Source organism: Nipponia nippon, unplaced genomic scaffold (assembly GCF_047370975.1).
Source record: "Nipponia nippon isolate SJK-2023a ecotype South Korea unplaced genomic scaffold, ASM4737097v1 scaffold_59, whole genome shotgun sequence".
NCBI lineage: Eukaryota > Metazoa > Chordata > Aves > Pelecaniformes > Threskiornithidae > Nipponia > Nipponia nippon.
The window spans coordinates 207,555-214,955 of record NW_028262379.1 but is presented as its reverse complement, the minus strand read 5'-3'; positions in this window follow the sequence as shown (position 1 = coordinate 214,955).

Below are 7,401 nucleotides of genomic sequence, written 5' to 3'. Positions count from 1 at the left end.
ACCACCTCATGGAGACAATTAGCAATTATACCTCCTCCTCTGAGAGGCTTTTTATGGAGGAAATACAGAATGACACCTTCGCTGCCTTCTTCTATGATGCTTCATCCTTCGTTACAACAACTTTTTTGTATCTCGAACATCCTTCGGTAGTTAAGATAGATCTATTGATAGTTCTTGGGCATATTGTTTCTGTTTTGTCTAAGGTTAATCAGCATTTTAAGAATATCATCCAGAGATCTGCCCCAAGGCTGGATAGTTACGAGTGGCAGGGTGTGTGGGAGAGTATGGGACATTCACATCCTTGGCATAGACTAACTCAGGAGAGGGTATTTCAAAGACCCAAAAGGGTACCGGTGGGCTTTTGGTATAGCTGCCTTGGAGATGGAGGAAACTGAACAGCTGTCTACCCTGCCTGGTCTCTTGAAGGACCCTTCTATTGTGGGGCTGCTGAGGGCCGAAGAACAAGAGGTGCCAATCGCTACCACAACAGTGCACCGGCGGCAATGTCGCACCGAGACTCCCTGATTCCCATCCATAAGCTGATTCATCGACTGGAGAGCCAAGGAGTGATCAGCAAGACTCGCTCACCTTTTAACAGTCCCATATGGCCAGTGCGAAAGTCTAATGGAGAGTGGAGACTAACAGGAGACTACCGGGGCCTGAACGAAGTCACGCCGCCGCTGAGCGCTGCCGTGCCGGACATGCTGGAACTTCAATATGAACTGGAGTCAAAGGCAGCCAAATGGTATGCCACAACTGACATCACTAATGCGTTTTTCTTTATCCCTTTGGTGCTAGAGTGCAGGCCACAGTTTGCTTTCACTTGGAGGGCCGTCCAGTACACCTGGAATCGACTGCCCCAGGGGTGGAAACACAGCCCTACCATTTGCCATGGACTGATCTAGACTGCATTGGAACAGGGTGAAGCTCCAGAACACCTGCAATACATTGATGACATCATCGTGTGGGGCAACACAGCAGCAGAAGTTTTGAGAAAGGGAAGAAAATAGTCCAAATCCTTCTGGAGGCCAGCTTTGCCATAAAAGAAAGTAAGGTCAAGGGACCTGCACAGGAGATCCAGTTTTTAGGAATAAAATGGCAAGGCAGACATTGTCAGATCCCACTGGATGTGATCAACAAAATAACAGCCATGTCTCCACCAACCAGCAAAAAGGAAACGCAGGCTTTCTTGGGTGTTGTGGGTTGTTGGAGAACGCATATTCCAAATTACAGTCTGATCATAAGCCCTCTCTATCAAGTGACTCGGAAGAAGAACAATTTAAAATGAGGCCCTGAGCAATGACAAGCCTTAGAACAAATTAAACAGGAGACATTACATGCAGTCGCCCTTGGGCCAGTCCGGGCAGGACAAGATGAACAAAATGTGCTCTACACTGCAGCCGGGGAGAACGGCCCTACCTGGAGCCTCTGGCAGAAAGCACCAGGGGAGACTTGAAGTCGACCCCTAGGGTTTTGAAGTCCGGGATACAGAGGATCCAAGGCTAGCTATACTCCAACTGAAAAAGAGATATTGGCAGCATATGAAGGTGTTCAAACCACTTCTGAAGTGGCTGGTAGTGAAGCACAGCTCCTCCTGGCACCCCTACTGCCAGTGCTGGGCTGGATGTTCAAAGGGAGGGTTCCCTCTACACATTACGCAACTAACGCCACATGGAGTAAGTGGGTTGCACCCATCACGCAACGGGCTCGAATAGGAAACCCCAGTCGCCCAGGAATCTTGGAAGTGATCATGGACTGGCCAGAAGGCAAAGATTTCGGAATATCGCCAGAGGGGGAGGTGACGCGTGCTGAGGAAGCCCCGCTGTATAATAAACTACCAGAAAATTAGAAGCAATATGCCCTGTTCCCTGATGGGTCCTGTTGTCCTGTGGGAAAGCATCGGAGGTGGAAAGCTGCTGTATGGAGTCCTATACGACAAGTTGCAGAAACTGCTGAAGGAGAGGGTGAATCGAGTCAGTTGGCAGAGGTGAAAGCCATCCAGCTGGCTTTAGATATTGCCGAACGAGAAAAGCGGCCAATGCTGTGTCTCTATACTGACTCATGGATGGTGGCAAATGCCCTGTGGGGGTGGTTACGGCAGTGGAAGCAGAGCAACTGGCAGCGCAGAGGCAAACCCGTGTGGGCTGCTGCACTGTGGCAAGATATTGCTGCCCGGGTAGAGAGCCTGCTTGTGAAGGTACATCACGTAGATGCTCACGTACCCAAGAGTCAGGCCACTGAAGAATATCAAAACAATCAGCAGGTGGGTCAGGCTGCTAAGACTGAAGTGGCTCAAGTGGATCTGGACTGGGAACAGAAGGGTGAATTATTTCTAGCTTGGTGGGCCCATGACACCTCAGGCCATCAAGGAAGAGATGCAACATATAGATGGGCTCGTGATCAAGGGGTGGACCTGACCATGGACACTATTGCATAGGTTAGCCATGAATGTGAAACATGCGCTGCAATCAAGCAAGCTAAGCGGTTCAAGCCTCTCTGGTATGGAGGACGATGGCTGAAATATAAATATGGGGAGGCCTGGCGGATTGACTATATCACAGTCCCACAAACCCGCCAAGGCAAGCGCCATGTGCTTACAATGGTGGAAGCAGCCGCCGGATGGCTGGAAACATATCCCGTGCCCCTTGCCACCGCCTGGAGCACTCCTGGGTCTTGAAAAGCAAGTCCTATGGCGACAGGGCACCCCAGAAAGAATTGAGTCAGATAACAGGACTCATTTCCGAAACAACCTCATAGACACCTGGGCCAAAGAGCATGGCATTGAGTGGGTATATCACATCCCCTACCACGCAACAGCCTCTGGGAAAATCGAACGTACAATGGACTGTTAAAGACTACACTAAAAGCAATGGGCAGTGGAACATTCAAACATTGGGATACACATTTAGCAAAGGCCACCTGGTTAGTCAACACTAGGGGATCTGCCAATCGAGCTGGCCCTGCCCAGTCAAGACTTTTACGTACTGTAGAGGGGGATAAAGTCCCTGTAGCGCACCTAAAAAATATGACGGGGAAGACAGTCTAGGTTACTCCTGCCTCAGGCAGAGGTAAACCCATCTGTGGGATTGCTTTTGCTCAAGGACCTGGGTGCACTTGGTAGGTGATGCAGGAGGATGGGGAATTCTGATATATACCTCAAGGGGATTTGATTTTGGGTGAAAATAGCCAATGAACTGAATTGTATAATGGTAGTTTCTATATAATACTGGATGTCATCACTTCAGTGATTACTACGTGCCATATCAACAGTATACAGTAAGAATCACCCAGATTAATGAAGAATGAACTTTGAGGAAACCGAGCAAAGTGCAGCGGTGATGGAACCAGAACTGGCTTCAGCATGCAACAATCCAACACCACACACCGTCTCTCCTGCCCTGAAAGACTGTTATGACAGATGGAGCCCAAAGTCATGGACTAAATCAACTCAACAAACATTTTAGAGGATAGCCTATAGACTAAGGAAATTATGTCTCTGTGTGTGTGTGTGTGTAAAAGTGGTAGTGATTAATTGGAATGTATTCGAAAGCATAAGACCTGGGCATGACGTATATGGTATGGAATAAGGGGTGGATACTGTCCTGGTTTCAGCTGGGATAGAGTTGATTTTTTCTTCCCAGTAGCTGGTACAGTGCTGTGTTTTGGATTTAGTATGAGAATAATCTTGATAACACACTGATGTTTTAGTTGTTGCTAAGTAGTGATTATACCAGTCAAGGACTTTTTAGCTTCCCATGCTCTGCCCGGTGCACAAGAAGCTGGGAGGGGGCACAGCCAGGACAGCTGACCCAGACTGGCCAAAGGGCTATTCCATACCGTATGATGTCATGCTCAGTATGTAAACTGGAGGGGGAGTTGGCCAGGGGGCAGCGATCGCTGCTCGGGAACAGGCTGGGCATCGGTCGGTGGCTGGTGAGCAATTATATCGTGTATCACTTGCTTTCTATATTATTATTGTATTTTATTATTATTATTATTATTATTATTATTATTATTATTATTATTGCTCCTCCTCCTCCTATTCTACTTCATTTTACTTCAATTATTAAACTGTTCTTATCTCAACCCATGAGTTTTCTGACTTTCACCCTTCCAATTCTCTCCCCCATCCCACTGGGGTGGGGGGAGTGAGCGAGCGGCTGGGTGATGCTTAGTTTCTGGCTGGGGTTAAACCACAACAGCCTGTCTGAACAAACTGTTCTTTTAGGCAAAACACCATTATTCACATTGAAAACAGCAGAAAATGGTACTGCTTCTGCCCATTCTTGCTACAAAACGACCATAATCACCTCTTAGAAACAACCAGGAAAAAATAATACACACATACACACAAGCACACACATCTCTATACCTAGACCTACCTGAGTGTGAAAAGCTGAGCTGTGACTTGCAGGAGAAGCGTGCTCCTGTGAGACTTCTCGTCGTTGCTCTCCTCCCATCAGCTAGAAATGTGATGAGAAACAATTTCACAAGTTAAGCCCGAAAAGCAGTCGTGCGGTACGAAAAATGCTCATGCAGAACATCCATTTGCTTCAATATACATGTTGTCTCTGTGAACAGCTGCCTCTACATACACCATCACAAAATATCAAACCACTGCAGAAAAAAAAATAAAAAGAATACATCTTTTACTAAGCCTCAAGGAAGCTTATAGTTCTGCTTCACTAGGAGCAGTTTAGCTGATACTCAAAGTAAAACTAAAAATAACGAGAAGCATAACCAAGGTTGTCTTTCAGTCTGTAAAAACACCTACAAAGAAAGAGCCCTAACAAGTTAAACCAATTCTGAGTCTTGGATCTCAGGCCCAAGAGAAACCTGCAGCCCAATGAAGAAGATGATTGAAAAAGAAAAGGCAGTGGCTCGCTCAGTGCATGACTTGCCGCAGTACACAGCAGAGGCTTTAGCAGAAAGAGACCATGTCTAATTGACAGTGTTTAATCTAGAAATGATTGAATGGGTGAGGAGGGAAAAAAAAAAAAATTACCACCATCTTCTTTTCATCATGAATTCCCAGAACAGGCATGTGCCTTTAGATGTGCACGCAAATATTCTCCGTTCTGGAATTTAAAATACCTTAAAGTTGGGAACAAGGTGGACATTTGCTCATCTTCATCCCAAGAGACGTAATTCGGCTTTACTCTGGATGGGCAATGGTGCTCCACTTACAATCTTGTGCTACTATGGTGCATAAAGCCTCCACATCCCACCCTGAGATTAGAACCATCTTTAGGATTATTTTGTAAAAATTCCTTGGATAAAATTAAGCAGTATCAACACAGTAGCACCTTAGATAGCAACTATCTTTAACCTCAGGACCCGGAAGAATGATGGAGAAGATCATGCTGGGTGCCACTGAAAGACTTGTAAAGAACAATGCAATCATCAGGCACAGTCAACACGGGTTCACAAAGGGCAAGTGCTGTCTAACTGATTTGATATCCTTCTACGATAAGGTCACCTGCCTAGTGGGTGAAGGGATGGTGGTGGATGCAGTTTTTCTGGGTTTTAGTAAGGCTTTTGGCACTGCCCCTCACAGCATCCTTCTGGACAAGTCACCCAGCTGTGAGATGAGCAGGTAGACGGTGCGCTGGGTGAAGAACTGGCTGAACGGCAGGGCTCAAAGGGTTGCAGTGAATGGGGCTACATCTGGCTGGCAACCAGTCACCAGCGGTGCTCCTCCAGGCTCAATTCTAGGGCCAGTTCTGTTCAATCCTTTTCTCAATGATCTGGATGCAGGAATTGAATGCACCCTTAGGAAGTGGGAGGTGCTGCTGACTCTCTTGAGGGACAAGAGGTCTTGCAGAGGGGTCTGGACAGGTGGGAGCACTGGGCAATCATCAACAGCGTGAAACTGAACAAGACCAAATGCCGGATTCTGCACCTGGGACGGAGTAACACCGGGCACAAGTCTAAATTGGGAGAGCAGCCCTGCAAAAGGGGTCTGCAGGTGCTGGGTGACAGCAGGCTCAACAGGAGGCAGCAGTGTGCCCTGGCAGCCAAGAGGGCAAACCGCATCGTGGGGTGCATTAAACACAGTGTAACCAGCCGGTCGGAAGAGGTGATTATCCCGCTGTATTTAGTGCTGGTGCGGCCTCACCTTGAGGATTGTGTGCGGTTCTGGGCCCCACCATTTCAAAAGGATGTCAAAGTACGTGAATGCGTGCCGAGAAGGGCAGCAAAGCTGAGGAAGTCGCTGGAAGGTGTGTCCTATGAGGAGCGGCAGAGGACACTGGGCTTATCTATTTTGGAGAGAAGGAGGGTGAGGGGCAACCTCATGGCTCTCGACAGCTTCCTGAGGAGGGCAAGTGGAGAGGGAGGTGCTGATCTCTTCTCCCTGGTACCCAGTGCCAGGACGTGTGGCACTGGCTCAAACCTGCGTGAGTCAGGGGAAGTTCAGACTTGACATGAGGAAACATTTCTTTACCGAGAGGGTGGTTAAACCCTGGAACAGGCTTCCTGGAGAGGTGGTCGATACCTCCTGCCTGTCAGTATTTAAGAGGCAATTGGACAATGCCCTTAATGCCATGCTTTAACTTTTGGTCAGCCCTGAAGTGGCCAGGCAGCTGGTGTTCAATGGAGGTCCCTTCCAACTCAACCCTTCTCTTCTCTTCTCTTCTCTTCTCTTCTCTTCTCTTCTCTTCTCTTCTCTTCTCTTCTCTTCTCTTCTCTTCTCTTCTCTTCTCTTCTCTTCTCTTCTCTTCTCTTCTCTTCTCTTCTCTTCTCTTCTCTTCTCTTCTCTTCTCTTCTCTTCTCTTCTCTTCTCTTCTCTTCTCTTCTCTTCTCTTCTTCTCTTCTCTTCTCTTCTCTTCTCTTCTCTTCTCTTCTCTTCTCTTCCCTTCTCTTCTCTTCTCTTCTCTTCTCCTCTCTTCTCTTCTCTTCTCTTCTCTTCTCTTCTCTTCTCTTCTCTCTCTTCCCTTCCCTTCCCTTCCCTTCCCTTCCCTTCCCTTCCCTTCCCTTCCCTTCCCTTCCCTTCCCTTCTCTTCTCTTCTCTTCCCTGCACTCACGATGAGGCGCATAACAAGGAGACTGCTATTTGCCTGAAATGCCAGGGGGTTTACAGCTCCAAAACCACTTTCGAGGACACAAATCAAAAAGGATACAAGTAGACACAGGATTTTATTTTACTTTATTTTATTTCCTGTATTGTTATGGTGTTTTATTTCATTTTAGTTTAGTTTATTTCATGTTATAGAATCATAGAATCGTTAAGATTGGAAAAGACCCTCAAGATCATCGAGTCCAACCGTTAACCTATCACTGCCAACTCCACCACTAAACCATGTCCTCAAGCACCACATCTACCCATCTTTTAAATACCTCCAGGGATGGAGACTCAACCACTTCCCTGGGCAGCCTGTTCCAATGCCTGACTACCCTTTT